Raw genomic sequence first — 19,657 nt, 5'->3', positions numbered from 1 at the left:
GCAAAAAAAAAAAAAAAAAAAAAGTCTGAAGAGGTCGGTATTAACCGTGGTTTGGTTTGGTATGACTAATCAGCCTCCAGAACAGTAAGTCATTCTACACACAACCTGATGAATACCAAACCTCAAAGAAATCAACAGACATGTTGGCAAGACATCTCCCTCTGTGCAAACCCCAGATGACAGCCAGAAGGCTCTTCCTGTTTTTGAATGGTTGGAAAATAAATAGTTTTTTGAAACTATAATTAAATATTGTTTTCTTAAGCACGAGTCATTAAACTTGCTCGCACACCATCCCACGACTTTATTTCTGTAAACTTATATTTGAAGAATTAATTGCAGAAGCTCTTTTATAATCTTAGTCCACACAAATTATTGTAAATTACAGTATGAAAAGCTGCCATAGCAAAGGAACAGCCACGGCTGTGGAATTCATAAGGCAGAATTTCAAGGCAATCACAGAACTGTTATTTGAAAAAGATCCAGTTGATCCTTGAATGTACTCAGAATAAAACCGCTTCACCTCTGGTTTTCTAAGAGCCATGAGTTACCAAGCTCTGTCACTTATATTTGTCTTAGAAAAGTTGGTTCCTATTCTCTGTTGAAAACAGTAAGTCATAAATGAATAAGAAGATCAAACACACATGGATACACAAATCTCATTTGTAGGGAAGGATATGCTATAGTTTTACAGTTGTGTGTGTGTGTGTGTGTGTGTGTGTGTGTGTGCAGTGTGCATACATGTGTGGGGTGCACATGTGTGCATATGCATGTGCTTGTGGGACTACAGTCTGTCACTGTGTGTCTTCCTCAATAGCTCTCCACCTTGTGTCCTGAGGCAGGGTCTCACCGAACCCGGAGCTCAGCTCTTGCTCTGCATATCCTCTATCTCAGCCTCTGCAGCCCTGGGATTGGAGGCAGCTGCCACACCCACCCAGCCCAGCATTTAGTCCTCACTCTTACATAGCAAACATTTTACCCACTAAGCCATCCGCCCTGTCCCATGATTTATTACCACCCCATAGTTCTAATGTTATTGGATTATAACAAATTGTTTACTAGCAATCTTCACTACGGAGAATGTGACAGATGTTAACAGCACAGGAATAAGGTTGGTGCTGTATTGGTTTGCTTTGCTTTTGAAGTAATTTTCAGGAAAGCCATCTGGTTACTAGGAAACAGACTTTCTGAGTGAGTTTCCATTATGTCATGCCAAATGTTTTTTAAATAAATTACCCTGTAATATACAATGCATGCTTAAAAGTTGACTCAAATATGTGTTTGCTATATATTAAGTATATGTTGAACATGTTCACTTCTCAGCATAGGAAGCAAATCTCTGCTTAATCCTCATCCCATTAAAAAAAAATTGATAATACCTGCCTGGAAGCCAACAAACTCACAAAGACAGAAACGAAGAGTTGTTCCCCTAGAATCAGTTTCTAATGGACATATTTATCAGTAAGTCTATAACGCTATGTTTTAACGACTTTCAGAATTAACTAGCACAGATTCAAGCTGGATTCTAGTTATGGTTCACCCAGACCTAACGAATCCTACGTTGTGTTTACTGCTTTATGTAAGTCCAGTTTGTAAGGGAAGCTTACGAGCTGTTGGTTTTTGTGTTAATTTTTATTTATAGTGAGTACAATGAATTGAGCCAACTGCTTTCTGACATCTGTACTGCTCTGAGGGACAAAGTGTGGTAGAAGCTTATAATACTCCAGAGAGTTTTGTTTATTTCATACAAACTATACACCCAGACAGCTACAGATTTCACCAGGAAAACTGCTATGTGGTTTAAGGCCACATAATCTGGCTTCAGCCCCTGTTTGTGCCTTGAGTTAAAGGCACACTCGTTAGCTTGAAACAATAAACTCCAACTGTAACATTCCTGGAGAGAATTCAATTCAGAACTCTGGCAGCACAGATAGCAAGTACTGCACAGACTCATTGTGATTTTATACAGACTTATGGACACGTAGGTGAAGTAGGCAGTGCCAAAATTTTTATATATACATACATATATGTGTGTGTGTGTGTATTGTATGTATGTATGTATGTATGTATGTATGTATAAAATTGTATAAGAGTGAGAAAGAAACATACACAAAGATAGAAACACAGAGAGATTGCATTTTTCTAGCTTTCCTAGTGTGTAATTAAAAGTATGGTCAGAGCTTAAAGGTTTATTTACACCAGAAATATAAAGAGGAACTGCAATGGTATCAATTAAGCACCACATTAAGCAAAGTGTGGGTGTGTAAAAATATACTTTAAAACATCTCTGTATATCATAGTCAAAAAGGGCCAGTGCAGGTTAAAGATGCAGTCTCCTGACACACGGACAGATGTGATGAAGCCAGGTAAGTCTTTCTCACGGGGCAAAGGGGGAAAGTGAAATCTGTGTAAACCTCTTCATAGAGTCAACACTTTATAAGGTCAGACTACCAAAAGAGGACAGTGTCCCTGAAAATGCTATTTAGTTAAAAGGAGATTCCAATGAGGTTCCTGTCACCCCACACCAGTCTTTCCAAATAAACACTATCTGTAAATCTTACTGGATTATTAAAAAAAATGTATTCGTGCTAGCTCCAGACTTGAACACTGTGAGGTATGGTGTGGAGAGAGAGAGAGAGAGAGAGAGAGAGAGAGAGAGAGAATGAATCTTGGAGACACTTGCTTCTCTCTGTTTCATCTGGACCTGGTAGATACCTACCCAGAGCATCTGCACCAACCAGTGTTCATATGATCCATACCAGCCAGTGTTCATATGATGTGTCCTACTTACCCACTGTTGCCAGGTATCAGAAGGGTGTACATCTAGACCTTGTGTCTCCAAGCACAGCACAGCACAGCACAGCACAGCACAGCCCAACTCATTTCTTAGCCAATGTGAACCTTCCAACTCATGTATCCAGGAACAGCACAGCCCACACCGTCTGTCTTTCTTTGGGCAGTGTGAAGCCCAAGTGTTTTTGTTTTTGTTTTTTTTTATTTGTTTACTTTCTTATTTATTTGACCAGAACGTGGAGCAGTAAATGGCACCCATGAATCCTGTCTTTGAGAGACTCCCACCCAATACTGTACATTGATAAGCTTCAGTGCATGATGAACATCAAGCTATAAAAACACAAATAATTGTGAGCACACCCTTAATGGGGTATAATGTGAGGAGGTCACGGTGACTCCCCAAAGCCTGAGACCTATAGGCCCTCAGCTGTGTAGAGACAGGTGAAAGTTAACTTCTAATTTATTCCTAGACACTTGAAAATATTCTCTGATAATAAAAGACTTTTTACATCTTCTCTTAGTTTAATTAAATCCATTTCTGATACATTTTTGCTTGAAAGTCTTGCTGCTCTGACCATTTTTTCGATGTTATTTTTATAAGTAAAATCACTATTTATCATTACCTTCTGCCTTTTTTTTTTTTTTTTTTTTTTTGGCTTTTAAGCTTTTAGTGCTTTTATCAGTGGAGATTTATGCAAATGAACATCATAGAGACTTATTAAATAATTGTCAATTTTCAAGTAGTGAAAATGTACATTTTAAAAGGCTACATTCCCTGCCAGTTGAACTCTTTAACCCTCCCCCTCATGCCTCCCAAAGCTTGATGTGAGACGTTAAAAGGTGGGTATTAATTGAACCATCCTTTTGTCTGTCCTGGCTACAGATTGAGATGTGCCAACTCTTCTTTTTCATTGCAGATAGGAAGATTTTAGCTTCACAGATTTTCTTGTTGTGCTCTGTGGAGTCATTTCAGATTCCTCCTTTTCTGTTCCCTGTCTCCTCTAAACCTGCACATTACAAGTGGCTAACACATGGATGAAGATAGGTCACTGGTGCAGTGATTATTCTCCTACCATGATGAAGTGGGTGTTGTGCCAGCCTCCTACTGTGATGAGGTGGGTGTTGTCCCTTCTTTGTGGAACAGATGAGGAAGCTTGGAAGAGGACAAAGAGGTGGCTCCTACTTGGCCAAACCTAGCTTTCATTTGACTCCATCATCTTGAATCCTTTACTGTCTTCTTCCTTGCTTGCACCTTCAGAGTTCTGATTAATGTCACCTCTGCTGTGCATTCTTGTCTACACACTTCATAACAAATGACAGCAGTAACAGGAAGCAAGCAAAGTCTTTCTTCATCAAACAAGAGTGACCTTGAACTTCTAGCCTTCCTCTCACCCCTCCATATTTGGTCTTGGTCCAGCTATAACTACAAGAGACCTGTCTCAAGACAAAGAATAAATACATAAAATAAAATGAGTATAATAAAACATAAAAGAGAGTACTACCCCCAGGGCAACATCACTCTAATAATGAAGCAATGTGGAGAAAAATATACATCAATATTTATCATGAGGATGGAGGTGAAAACCCTCAAAAAGTGACTCAAGGCTTTTGCTAAAAGTGTGCACTTAAACATAAGCCGGGTGTTCAGTTTGATCTTCAGCACCAGAAGAAAATAAGACAAACGGAGAACATTAGAAATTTCAGTTCAAAAAAATTCATATCATAATCAAATTAGAATGGTTCAATCAATATTGAAAAGACAAAATCTTTTACTGTCATCTGTCATCTTGCCAACCCAAGGTGACAGACTATCACATGATCATATGACTAGACTCAGACTATCATGTGACCATATGAATAGACTCAAGACTATCACATGATCATACAAATAGAGTCAGACTATCATGTGATCATGTGAATACACTCAGACTATCACGTGATCATATTAATAGACTCAGAGACCAGTTAAATGGGACTTTGCCATGCACTCAGTGAAGCAGGCACTGGGATTCCAATGTCGAACTCCCAGCCTCCTGTGTTTGAGCACATGCTCTGCCACTGCTGTTCTTTTGGAAGATTGTGGAACCTTTGGGTAGTGTGTAGAGAAAGTTGACTGTTTCCTACCAAGAGTGGGAAGAAGCTAAAGATGTCCTCTTTCACTTCTGTTTTTTCCATGATTCTGTAAGTTCTAGATCAAGCAATAAGCCTAAAAGTAAAAAATAAATAAGATGTTCTGATAGGGAAAAAAAGGAGCTGTCTACATTTAAATATGCTAGTGTTGGAGTGGGAGGCATTTGTGAGCCACACCCGCAAGAGGAGAGCTACTGATAGAGACGACGGCTTCTCAGGGATGGAGAGTCTGAGGCTTTAGGGGGGTATTTTTGTTGCTTGTTTGTTTGTTTGTTTGTTTTTAATGTAGCTCCTGGCAGCTGGACCATGCTCTCTCTAGTGGATGGTCTCACAACCAGGAATACTGATTGGATAGGTTAGTCAAGAAAGTTGTGGAGAGAGGGAGGTGGGGTGGATCTAGAAGGACTTGGGGACAAGATTTGTAGTTAATATGATCAAAATACATTGAATTGAATTCTAAAAAACAAAATCAATGAAAATATTTTTAAATACTAATGTAGCAACAAACACCAAAAACAGAGTCAATAAAAAGGCAAAGCCTCTTTGGAACTAGTAAGTGATTAGAATAAGACAACACAGCACCATGTGTGGGATTAATATACAAAATGTAATCACCTTAGAAATGAACGGCTGGAACCTAAAATGTAAAGCATGCAGCCATTTACATTAGTATCACCTGAGATGAAACCCATACGGATTTACATTCAAGGGCATCTAATGAGAAATATCAAAGAACTAAAGAAATGGAGCGTGTTATTCACAGGCAGTAAGACTCAAACCTGTCAAGATGTCTAATCAAAATCCAAGTAGGTTATTATGTGAATGCTGGCAAGCTCCTTCCAGAGTTTCATAAGGTGCTGGAGAAGGAAAGGAGCCAGCACAATACCAAAACTCTCACTGAGAAGAGCAAAGCCAGAGGCATGGCACTGGACCACTCCGGGCTTAGCTGAAGCTTCGGGAATAAAGACAACACAAAATGCAAACCCGTAGATACACAGACGAAAGAGCAGAAGACAGTCTGGAAACAGACCAGCAATATATTTAACCACCTTTGATAATGGAACAGGTAAAAGGATAAAAAGATGGACTTTCAGCCTCCTATCATTCTGACATTGCCATAGGTGCACATGTGTGTGTGTGCGTTCATATGTGTGTGTCATATCTAAGTCTGTATGTCCGTGTGTCTGTGTGTGTCTCTGTATGTCTGTGTGTACACATGTGTGTGCATGTGTGTGTCTGTGTGTGTGCACGTTTGTCTCTGTGCATGTGTGTCTCTCTGTGTGTGAATGTATGTGTCTCTGTGTGTGCACATTCATGTGTTCACATGTGTGTGTCTCTCTGTGTGTTTATATGTGTATATGTACAAGCATGTAGAGGTGTCATTCCCTAGACACTGTGATTTTGGGATTGGGTCTCTCGTCCTGGAGCAGAGAAAACAAGCTGGGCTGGCTGCCAGCCCAGGCGATCTGCCTGTCTCCACCTACAGGGCACTCAGATTACAAGTGCACACTACCTATCTTATTTAACATGGGATGGGAATCCAGGTCTTCAAGATAAGAGCTTTACAGACTGAGCCATCCCTCCACTTCTATTGCACTTGTTTGTACAGGCCATTTTAGGAATGTGTGATTGTTTCTTGTCTCTTATCTCCTCTACTGCTCCTTGGTACTAGTAAAGTAATGTAGGTGAGGGACATTTTACTGGAATCTACAACTCTGAAACCTTCTGGTTGTCTTCTGCAGAAGGCAACCAGCTGTCAGACAGAAACATAATGAAAGGCACCTGTGCTATCCCAATGACCTTGGAGTCCCTGGCTTGGGATTAGTGATTCAGTTTTCGTCAGGAATACTTTTTTGTTGTTTGCTTCTTGTCTTCCAATTTTAGAATAAACATATCCATTCTGATCCTAGTTAAAAATATCCTAGGAAGATCTGTTTTTTTTTCAGATTTCTGAAGAACAAGACAGAGATGCTAGAGTCCTGGCCCAGATTCACTTGGCTTTTCTCCCTACAGTAAGCACATCCCTTTTCAGCCAGCAAGTCAACAGTCCCCCACCCCACCCAGCCTTGAAGGCAGTCAACCTTGCCCTGACACAGCCTCCTGAAGGTGTAAGCATATGGACATGAGGACCTTACTACATTCGAGGAAGAAGCAGGAGGCCTGGGAGGGATGGAGGGTGGTTGAGGCTTGCTGACCTTCACAGGCTTCTTCTAGCTATCCTCCATTCTGTGATTGGCTGTTCTCTTCTTGTTGTGCCCTGGAGAGTCCTCTAAGAATGGCAGATTTCCTGGACCAGAGCCCTATAATTGGAGATGTGTTGGAGGCTCAAATAACCCAAAGACAGAACAGAGAGAGAAGGGTGAAAGGAGAGAAGCAGAGAGACTAGAACGGAACACATTTTAAGAAGAGGAACAAAACAGAGAGTGGGTTTAAAGAAGATATGAAAACACAAAGCAGAGGTGAGCGAGAAACCTAAACCAACGGGAGAAAAGGAGAGAGCAGCCTCTGTGAGGCACAGGCCCCACAGGCGGGATGGGGAGAAGAACATGGGGGCCTCACACCTGATAAATACATGCTATTAAGAAGGAGGCAGAAGAAGCTGTACCTTATTTTCCTATGTTTCAAATGGACACAAGAAACTCAGGGGGCTGACGGGGGGTTGGTTTTGTTTTGTTTGCAATAGTGAAAGCTTTACCCTTTTTTAATATTAAATCTTATGAAAAGAGGAACTTGGCTAGAAAAATATCATTAAGATCTACAAAAGGGCTGCCAGGGTGGCTCAGCAAGTTAAGGCGCTCACACACAAGCATAATGAACCAAGTTCAAACCCCAGAAACCATGTCCAAAAGGAAGGAGACAGCAGACTTCACAAAGTTGTCCTCTGGCCTCCACACATGGCCCATAGTGTGTACACTCCCACATACACATCACATGACATCACACACACACACACATACACACACACATACAAACACATGCATATACATACATTCACACACACACATACACATACATATACACATGCACACCACCTAAGTACCTGAACCTTTATGAGTATTTTCTGTCTTATCCCAAATATCAGGAAAACACATAGTTTTTTTTTTTTTTTAAAGAAATCAGTTGGTATCTAATTAATATATTACTAAATAACATCTGCATATCATTAAAAACAAACAACTAAGAGACACTGTACTGTTATATGAAAAAGTACACAAAAAGCAAAAGAAGTAACCACCACCACAGCTTTGGGGACAGAGGCCTAAGGACTATGGCTCCAAGGGAAGGAGTCATTCATTCATTCATTCATTCAACAAATACCTGCTAGCTGGGGGAGAGTGTTAAGTGGCCTACATTTGTAACAGTAGCACTTGTAGACTTAGGCAAGAAGGATAGTGAGTTCAAGACTAGCCTAAGCTACATGGTGAGACTTTGTTTCAAAAATAAAACCCCAAACCTCGCCATCTATTGTGAACCAACCAGGTGCCTGACAAGGCTACAATGATACCTACAAAGTATCAAGGTCAGTATTTCTGCTTTCCAAAAATTTTGGTGGTTTCTCTGTTGACCTATAAGATAAACACTAAAAAGAGAAAAACAGTAAGGTTCATGCTAAATAGATAAAAATATAAGTATAATAAATAACAAATATTGCATATCTAATTCTCCTCTTAATTCTCATTTCTGTTCTACCAGACCAATCAATCCTGGCTTTGGTTTGGCTACAACAAAACACATTGACAAAGATTTAGTCCAAAAATCTAAAAAGTGCTTAAGATTTTCTTCTCCAGCCCATATATCTCCTTAGTCACTTACTATTCCCAAATACAGTTGCAAGTCACAGTATATGTGTGTGTGTGTGTGTGTGTGTGTGTGCACATGCGCGCACATGCGCACATGCACACTCATGCATACATGTATGCAGCATCTGACTAGATAATAATGAGCTAACCTTAATTACATCATTTAGGCAGAAGGCTGCCTATTTGGACTGATTAGAATTTTACAATATTATTTTCATTTGTTAAACTCTGAATTAAGTAAATTCTACCAAAGACGTTCATGTGGTACATTTATCATTGCTTTTGACTGTTTATGGTCACCTTAAATGCCGAGGTTCCCAGACAGGTATAGTTAGATTCCAGCAAACGCCTATCCTACCACTGAGAATGTGGTCAGCCCTGCTCTGCCGTGGCAGCACGTGGGTGTTTGGGGTTGAACGTCTTCTCTATTTTTCGTGTTTCACATCTCCCCATAACATTATTCCAACTCCCCTGAATTGTTAGTTACTATGAATCGCTACCACATGTAGAACAGGTTTGAGATTTTGTTTCCATTTTTATACATTTATGTCAAGGTGATGTTTATGGCCCTGGTCAGCATCATCCTGGCCTGAGGAAGCAGAGCAGCAGGCTCTGCTCTGGCTTGCTCCTAGCAGAACTCTAAGAGTAAATGAGATCTTTAAAGTCTGGTTTGGGACCTGAAAAGCCCAAATCATAAGACCAGGCCCTCCTGGTATTCCTGTTCAGTCGGATGACCTCTTGTTCATGTAAGCAACGCTATAAAATTGTCTCTGCCCTTCTAATTAAAGACTTCAACAGGAATTTTAAGCGACTTAGAGAGTCAGGGTCAGGTTTGTGGCAGCCTGGGCCACCCAGGAAAAAGACAGCTGTGTAACATTCAAAGCTGTCCCATCCCTGTCTGCAAGAAATGCTCTTCTTGAAAATCTGTCTAGACCATGTCACTCCTACGTGGTTCTGCCACGGAGGGCAAGCAGAGGGCAATGAGTGAGCTGAGAGTTAAGCGTGTTCTATGTGAAAAGGCTTCCCTCCACAGAACTACACCTGTCCCAAAGCTGTTACACAGTCCGCAACTACTCTTGTGAATCAAGTGTGAACTGCTTGTGTCAGTCCATGTATGCTGGGTTCTCTGCACAGCTTACACACATGCATACAGGGCTCTCTGTGAACAGCTTATACACATGCATACAGACCTGTCTGTGTGCAACTTACATACAGCATGCAAAGTCTCAGGATGGTGCAGGGCAGGATTTTGGTAGGAGCCAAGAATCTTGAGAGAAACTGCGTCTCCCTATTACTCTATTTTTGTTATTTAATTTTTGTGGTGCTGGGGATGGAATCCTGGCCATCTGCATGCTGAGCCAGTACTCTACAGAGTACACCCCAGTGTGGCATCTCTTTCTTATTGACACACTCATTTCTTGCAATTCCTAGAACCCTTAGGATCTCCCAACCTCCAGACTGCATGCTCAACAGCTTGCCTGCATCTGTTCTCCCCAGCAGAACCACTTCCATGTTGAGATGTCTCCCTTCTCCTTGATCAAAAATAACCTACATGTGCTTATGACCCTGCTAAATAAATTGCAAACAGTTCTGTTTGAGGGTAAAATATGTTCTTAACTAAACTACATTAGGACTTTATAGCCACAAAATATTGGAAATTTTAGGAGGCCACCTAAAAGATTATTTTTGCAGAAAATAATTCCTAGATAATTTTAAAATCCTGCTTTTAATCTTTTTCCCAGATTGCATGTAAATGGTCATTATCTGCCCTGAGTATTTGCAGTTCTCCAGGTGACCACCACAGGGTAATATTAGGGTAGAATAAAAGTTCTTTCAAATAAAGCATAATTATACCTCTGTGCTATGTTCACATATGCTCCTGTCATGTGGTCACACTCTATGAATCAGTACTCCATGTATTATCTGAGCTATCTGTGCTGGTATAGTATCATCCCAGGCACAGGCTCTGCACAGAGATCCCTGTGGAGTGTCAAAGAAGAATACCTTGAAAAAGTATAATACAAGTGATTAAGGTACATTCAAGTGGGGTTGACCACTGTTTCAAAGTCAGAGATATCAGTACCAGGTTCAAATTAAAATAAAAGAAGACAAAAACATAAGACTGGTAAGAATTGATAGATACAAAACATAAACCACCAGTCACTGAAAATTCCAAAGGCAAGAATTAGGTTCAACACCTGACAAAGGAAAATGTCACCAGAAAAAAAAAAAATCACTCAGGACAAAAAGTGAGAGGTAATTCTGACAATGGAAACAACACAACAGGATGTAGAGTCACAATGAACATAGCACAGCTAGAGGTACAGTCACAGTGAGCAAAGCAGAGCTGGAGGTAAAGTCACAGTGGACATACCACAGCTGTAGCTACAGTCAGAGTAAACACAGCATAGTCAGAGGTACAAACACAGTGAACACAGTAGAGCTGGAACTGCAGTCACAGTGAGCACAGCACAACTGGAGGTACAGTCACAGTGAACACAGCACAGTAGGAGGTACAGTCACAGTGAACATAGCACAGTAGGAAGTACAGTTATAGTGAACACAGCATAACTGGAGGTACAGTCACAGTGGACACAACACAGTAGGAGGTACAGTCACAGTGAACACAGCACAGTAGGAGGTACAGTCACAGTGAACACAGCACAACTGGAGGTACAGTCACAGTGAACACAGCACAACTGGAGGTACAGTCACAGTGAACACAGCACAACTGGAGGTACAGTCACAGTAAACACAGCATGGCTGGAGTTATAGTCAGTGTGAACACAGCATAGTCAGAGGTACAGTCACACACAGTGAGCACAGAACAGCAGAAAATACAGTCATAGGACCATAGTATAGTTGGAGGTACAGTCACAATGAACACAGCACAATCAGAGGTACAGTCACAGTGAACATAGCACAGCGGGAAATACAGTCACAGTGGGCACAGCACTATAGGAGGTATAGTCACAGTGAACACAGCACAGTCAGAGGTACAGTTACAGGAACACAACACAGTCAGAGGTACAGTCACAGTGCACACAGCACAGTCAGAGGTACAGTCACAGTGCACATAGCACAGTCAGAGGTACAGTCACAGTGCACACAGCACAGCTGAAGCTACAATCACAGTGAACACAGCACAGTAGAAATTACAGTCACAATGAACACAGCACAACTGGCGGTACAGTCACAGTGAACACAGCATAGCTGGAGCTACAGTCAGAGTGAACACAACATAGTCAGAGGTACAGTCACAGTGAGCACAGCACATCAGGAAATAGTCATAGAACCATAGTATAGTTGGAGGTACAGTCACAGTGAACACAGCACAGTCAGAGGTACAGTCACAGTGCACACAGCACAGTCAGAGGTACAGTCACAGTGCACACAGCACAGTAGAAGTTACAGTCACAGTGAACACAGCACAGCTGAAGCTACAGTCACAGTGAACACAACACAGTCAGAGGTACAGTCACAGGAAACATAAACCCCCACACTTTTTGACTATCTGCTCATTATCAGTGATTGACATCTGGGATGATTCCATTTCCCTGTTACTGTGACTATTGCAGCAATAACGCGGATGTGCAAGTCTCTGTGGTGGGATACTGACCTGTGAGCACACGCCTAGGAGTACTAACAATAGTGCCAAGGGCCCCGATATACATGTCTTATCATTGGTCCTTATTTGACTCCTCTCCACATATCTCTCACAAGTGTTTCCTCCGGTTAATCTCACCCATAACATAAAATCCATTAAGTTCAACTTCAAGAGTTTCTAAAACTTCAACAGTCCCAGCATTATTCAAAAGCCCAAGGGCTCTGAGAGTCAAAGCTAACTCTTATCCAAATAAAGACAAGAGGAAAATTCTTATATATAGTCCTTCTTACATACAGTGGCACAAAGGAGAAACTGAGGCACAACCTGCAGCATCATGGTTATCTTTTGGTATCACTTGCACTCCACTGGGCCTAGGCCACCCTACCATCTCTCCTCCCTGTAGTACACATGAGCTCTCTTTCATCAACAGACATTTCACACTCCTGGCAACTCCAACACCAATGGCATTTATTTCAATACTTCACAGAGCCTCTCAGAGCCTCTCTTCAGGGAGTCATACACTGCCTTCTACAAGGGTAGTTCCAATCATCAACTTGGCAAGACCTGGAATTGACTGGGAAGAGAGCCTCAGTGAAGGATTCCTAAAATCAAGCTGACCTGTGGCCAGTCAACTCTGGGCAGCTCCATTCCCTAGGTTGGGAGATCCATAAACAGAAATAGAGAAACCCAGCTAAACACAAGCCAGAAAGGCAGTGTGTATACATTCATTTCTCTCTGCTCTTGACTTTGAGTGTGATGCTCCAGCCTTGATGCCTGCTATGATGGACTGGAACTGTTAACTATAAACTGAAACACTCTTCTCTCCCCGAGTTACTATTTGCCATGGTATTTTATCACAGCAACAGCAATGAAACTAGAACATCTTCATTTGTTGGCTTTTCACTGGAACCATGGCACAAGTCTTCCTTGCATTCTGAAGCCTATAAAAGCGGCACCACGTGGACAATGCTACATTCTGTTGCCAGTTCAGACTATAACCTGCAACCACAGCCACAGTCTACAGGAGCCCACACAGCCCAACCTTCCTCTAGAGCCTCAGTGTCCTCTGGCACTCTCTCTTGCCATTCTTCTAAATCAGTTGTGTGCTTAACACCCTGGAGCCTTAGGATTTTTTGCCCTGCAAGCTCCATTTATTTTGCCCTAATGCTAAGTCTCTCTAATGATTCTAATCTCTTCAACAACTGTTTCAGCTTGGTCAGCAGCCACCTTAACAGCAGCATCTTCATTTACAGGGGTTTGTCCAGAGCCACAGCCACCTTGTCCCCAACGTTTACACCTCTCACACCTTTTTCCTCTCTCCAATTTACTCAGAATTCTCACTGTAAAGCCAGCTAAAGGCAGCCAGAAATGACCATGCTACAACCTATGGATGCTATCCTATCTTGAAATTTCCTCTAGCAAACAAATTAATCTATTTGGTTTTTTTTTTTTTTTTTTTTTTTTTTGGTGTAGCCTCACTTGAATTCTTGAGGCATGGGCAGAACTTAATGAGAACCTGCCAGAGTGCAACACAAATGACCTCTATCCCAGTCTTCAATGGCATTCTCATTTGCCCTGAAACCTCAGACTCTGGCCTTCACACCTGCATTTCTACTGGCACTCTGGTGTTCTCAGGTCCCCGGGAGTGACCCACCAAAGCTTCGCTTCTGACACTCTGAGGCTTCCCTAGCCAGCAGCTCTAAGCTCTTCGCTTTCTTCTTGGAACCCATTTCCAGAGGCCGATGAACCACGTGGTCAGCAACCACCTCACTTCCTGCGACCAAATTTCTGTATTATTTGCTTTTCTCACTGTGACAAGGTATCGGACAAGAGCCACTTGGAGGAGGCCTTTACATTTTCTGACTCGCAGTGCAAGTGGCCAGAGTCCAAAGGGTAGGGAGGGCAGCGTGGCTGAGCCAGCAGCATCAACAGTGGGAGCCTGTGGTACAACTGCCATGTTCTGGTAGACTGGGAAGCAGTGGGCTCAGGCCAGAGGAGCCAGGCTATAACTGTTCAGACTTGCCACCCCAGTAACCCACTGCTCCCAGACAGGCCCCATCTCCTAAATGTTTCATGACTTCCCCACAGAACACGACCAGCTAGAAACCCAGTGCTCATGAGCATGTGACTCATACAAGAATAAATTTAAAATATCTTTAAAAGACCTTTAGAAGATGATAAATTGTACAAGTCATTAGAGGGATAAATAAAAGGATAGATTGCCACCCATATCTGTAAGCATTCCTTCTAGGCTCCGACCACGGTTACCTGGCAACAGCAAGGTATGCCTGACTTACTATAAAAGGGGATGCTTGCCCCCTCCTCTCTGTCTTGCTCTCTTACCCTCTTCTTCTATCCCTTCTCTCCCCATTCCCCTTGCCCCCTCTCTCCACATGTTCCTGGATATCTCTCTCTCTCTCTCTCTCTCTCTCTCTCTCTCTCTCTCTCTCTCTCTCTCTCTTCCTGTCTCTCTGTCTGCCTCTCTGTCTGTCTCTCTGTCTCTCTCTCTGTTTTTCTCTCTCTCTCTCTCTCTCTCTCTCTCTCTCTCTCTCTCTCTCTCCTTCCCTCAACTCCCCTCCCCATAAATAAACTCTATTCTATACTGTACCATCCTGTGGCTGGTTCCTCAGGAGGAAGGGATGCTTCAGCATGGGCCCACAGAGGCACCCCTTTTCTCCACACCATATCTCACTCAACCAAACATATTTTTGACTTCTTTTTCTTTTTTTATAAAACACAACAATATCCACCAAGCTGGCCAAGGTAGAGTAAAGCCAAAAATGTAAGGATTTAGAGATATCATGGTGCTCTAGGTGGGAGCGCGGATGCAGCCATCCAATCTAGCTAAGCCAGGCAGGTATATATCCTTTAGTTCTGAGATCTGATACCTTAGCAGATAGTCCAAGGAAACCCCTAAGCAGGCTCAATGGGGATAAAGGGGCTGGGTTGTTCCTGACAGCGGGGACAGGTAGAGTCTGTAGTTGCTGTCACTGATGTAAGTGGTGAGTACAAGGTGGGATGCTGTGGCAGTTTGACTTGATAACAGGAGGACCCCCAAGGTCTGCAACCCGGAGAACCTCCCAGGCACCTGTGCTCTCCTGCAGGGATCCAGCAAGGTTTATTCTTATCTTTGTTTTAAAAAAGTGGAAACTGAGAACTGTCTTTGTTCTGGGTGAATGGGCTTTGTTGTTTTCAGTCTACAAGAGTAAACTGATAGGAGAGGAAACAGCTGGGCTGGGGAGAAGACTCCGAAGGTGAGGAGACTCCGAGGGTGAGAAGGTGCTTGTTCCCGAGGCTGGCAATGGGAGATCAGTCCCTGGGATTCTCAAAGAAGACAACTGACTGGGCAGTCAATCTCTGACCTCCACATCCACATATATGCCAAGGCATATGGATTCCCCCATCTCTCTCTCTCTCTCTCTCTCTCTCTCTCTCTCTCTCTCTCTCTCTCTCTCTCTCTCTCGATCGCGCTCGCGCGCGCGCGCACAAACACACACACACACACTTGAAAATAAAAATTATGAAAATAAAAATAAAAATTATGGGAACCAAAAATGTATATTTAGGTAATGAAGATTGTGACCATTTTGAAGGTATAGATTATTCTTATTTCCTCCGCCCACAGCAAGCTCTGGTGTGTTTGACCAGCACAGCCACAAGTGGTGGCCATGCCAGAACTCTGCTAGTTCTGATTCTCTTGGTTCCAACACTCTGCCTATTTATGTTCATGTTGATTACAAGAGGCCCCAGTTCTCTCCCCAAGTCTTCCTTTCTTCCTCCCCCAAAACCTGGGGATGTGAGGTGGTGCAGGTGAGTGCCCCTCTGGGTCTCTGCTGAGAAAGCTGCAGTGCACCCTGGGAGCTTTCACCCAGCCCCACTGAGGCATCAGGTGATGGCTGGCACTAATTAAACAGTTGTAGTAAACTGCACAGCAGGCCTGTGGGAATAGGGGCAGGCTTTCCTGTCCCTTCCCAAAGCTGTCTTCTCTATAGCCTGCCTTAATCCTCACAGGGTTCAAAGGAAACTGCCTGATGGGGAAACAGGTCTCTCTAGGTTTGATCTCCTTCACTTTTCCCTTCATGGCCTCCCAATGCCACCAACATGTTGGCCTGGGATGCAATCTTCCCCCACAACCATGTAGATCCTGATTATGCCCCTGGGGCAGGAATGAATCAGTCAGAAACTTCAGGCTGAGTTTGTTAAGTATAAAGAGAATAAAAAGAAAAATAAACATAAAATACAGGAGGAAAATGAATTATCCATCTGATAGAGTGAACGTGGATTGAGGACACGTCTGCTCTAAGAAAGTTGTGCCACCGTTCACATCCAGCCCAGCCCGTTCCCTTCCCTCCTAAAAACCCACCAAAAATATTTTTAAATAATTTTAGACAATCCCAGTTTTTTCTGAGTAACCGACACCTTCACAAGAAGACTAAAATTAGTAATTGAATCATAATTCAAGGAAACACTTCCTTTAAACGGAGAGGGGGTATAAGATGGCTTAGCAGGTAAAGGGGCCTGTCATCAACATTGATGATCTGAGTTCAAATCCAGGTACCCACAAAACATCTTCACACACACACACACACACACACAAGGTATATATTTGTATAAGTAATATATATGACAAAAGAAGTTTTACTTTATAGACCTATCATGTAGGACATCTATATTATAATTAAGTATTTCATACATCATATATATCATATACACATATATATGAAATAAATCACACAATTACAAAACCATTCTCTCATAATGGAAATGCTAGAAGGTTTGTTGTCAAATACTCCATATTAAAAAAAAATGTGTTTCCCAACAGCTCTAAAGTTTAACTGATTGAGTCTGAGCCTCTGAGCTTCCCTGTAGAGGACCGACCAGTTCTCTCCAGTTGTTTCTTTTCGTTCTTGTGAGAGTAGCCTCCTTGCAGAAAGAGGAACTGTATTTAATTTTCTTCTGTGTCTTAGGGCTTGCTAATTGTACTTATATTTCTTCCTAACACAATTCCTTCACAGGTAACTAAAATAGACATTTTATCCCAGACAAGACAGAACTCTGCTAACTAAATTTAAGTTATTTTAGGCTCATAAACCTGTGAGCCCGGCTATCTCAGAATGGTGTATATTTTTAAAGCAAAACTACAAATGATTGCAAGTGTTTGATTTTGTTGAATTACTGAAAAGCAAAACACACCAGTGTTTTATACAAAAGAAATCCTTATCTGAACAAATTAAGCAATAAATTCAGCGTCTCCTCATTTCTCTAGGGAAGACTAAAACCATTAAAAGTCATCACTGGGAAACCTCCTGAATCAGGTGCCAGGAAAATTTTCAGTTCTTAATTAATATTTCCTTGCCAAGTTTTCAACCCCAGTAAGTATTTTTATGAATTCTTAGAGGTGACAATACACAACAGTCTGAAACTCTAATATTTTAAAACTATTTAAAAAATTTTAAACAACTTTTAAATTTTTGAACTGTTTATGCTATTACAAAGGCTGAGCAGAAACTGCTGTAAAATGCCATTCACTCTCTTGAACTTAGAAATTATTTTTCTTGTATTGTGCTCTTTACATTACAGCCAAAGGGAGGCTATGTGGTCCTTGCTTGATGTGTATCCCAGGTCATTGCTAATTCACATGATGTTACTTTACAAAGGCCGAGTCGGGATGACAATCTTACTTTATAATCACTGGCCTCTAATGGACAAAATAAGCCGTCTGACTCACCGCAGTTATCTATATAAATGTCTTCACTTCTCACACGGCTTTCTGGTTCAGCTTGGAAAATACTTTCTATGAATAGATGGAAAAAAAAAGTGTTTACCATTTTTTTTTTAAAAATCCCAGTGAAGTTTCTTCCTTAATAGATGTTGTTCTTATGTGTATTTTAGGCAGGAGTGGTATGGAATTTTATTGTTTGTTACGTGGGCAGCAAGCAGAATGCTACATAGACTTAATGAGCTGTTCAAACTGGACCCCGGGCACAACAATCAATGTAAGATATTATAAGGAAGTATTTATTATGTTAAAACAAAGGACATGACTTTGATAGCTGTTGGGTCTCAAATGTAATATTTGACTTTCAAAGCAGGCAAATCAACAGCCCCAAACAGAGGACTCAGGCAACAAAGGATGGCGAAGTTACAAAGTCTCCGTTAATCAATGACGAATTTAATACTTGTTGCTACAATTACAAAGATAATAGTTCCTTTATGTCAGTGCCTTTGGTTGTGCAGCTGTAAGAGAGCTTTGAAATTCAGCATTTCAAGGAATAGAAATTAATAGGAGGTCATTTCTACCAGAGAAATTTTAGGGGCCCATCCTCTCTAATCATCATTAAAAACTAAATCCGTAGGAGAAGAGGCACTTTACTGATTGTCAAGTGGAAGCTATTATTCATTTGATGAAGCTCTTGGCACCGTGCCATTGATTCTGCCTCCAGCCCGCTGCCGCTTCTCCTTCATCTCCTGCAATCAGGGTTCTTTCTGCCTGCCAGGAGCTATTTATAGAGCAGGGGAGGGGGGAGGAGAAAAGCTGATATGTTCTCTTTCTTGAAAAACAACTTTCAAACTTTGTAAGTACAAATCTGTTTTTTCTTGTCACCAGATTGTGTGCGCTTCTCCTGTCAATGTAGAAGGTCCAAGAAACTGATTTCCAGACCAGAGCCTTTCCTCGTGACGACGGCGAACTCGCTGGAGTCCCAGGCTACGGCCCAGGATTATAGCAGCGGTGCTGTACACAGTCCTAAGTTCACAGCACAGTCCTGTCTTCTCAACACTTCTGAGACTTTTCCTTTTCTGAATATTAAGAAACAAAAATGAGAGATGTTCCTAGCTTGTTTATCCTTACCGTGGACAATCGCATTTGGCAAAAATATTGTCAAAACAAACAAAACTCCCACAAAATACAAATATAATGCTTATGAACTTAATATTTAAGGATGGGCACAACAAAATGAGCAGTTAGGTTATTGAGTCATTCTCCCTGCAACTGCAGAAGAATTCTGATTTTCATCACTGACTTGACTGGTCAGCTAAAGTGAGACTTTACACCGTTATTCTGCATTTAGAGGTAGATACGGTGTTCTTCAAGTCGTTTGCAAGTATTTTCAGTGCCTTGAGCTGCAGTGGTGAATATATATTGAAATCTAAACTCCCCAGAACTGTCATTTGAGGAATGTTTCTGGCTTTTCACTTAGAATGCTTTATATGCTAGAAAATAAAATAATCAAAACACAAATAAAGGAGCGTGATTTTAAATATTTATTAAAGGTAACAGTAGTAACAATTCTGTCTTCTAAAATGTAATTTATAAATAAATTTTTCAGAA

Source organism: Arvicanthis niloticus, chromosome 4 (genome assembly GCF_011762505.2).
Source record: "Arvicanthis niloticus isolate mArvNil1 chromosome 4, mArvNil1.pat.X, whole genome shotgun sequence".
Lineage (NCBI taxonomy): Eukaryota > Metazoa > Chordata > Mammalia > Rodentia > Muridae > Arvicanthis > Arvicanthis niloticus.
Note: the sequence above shows the minus strand (reverse complement) of the source record.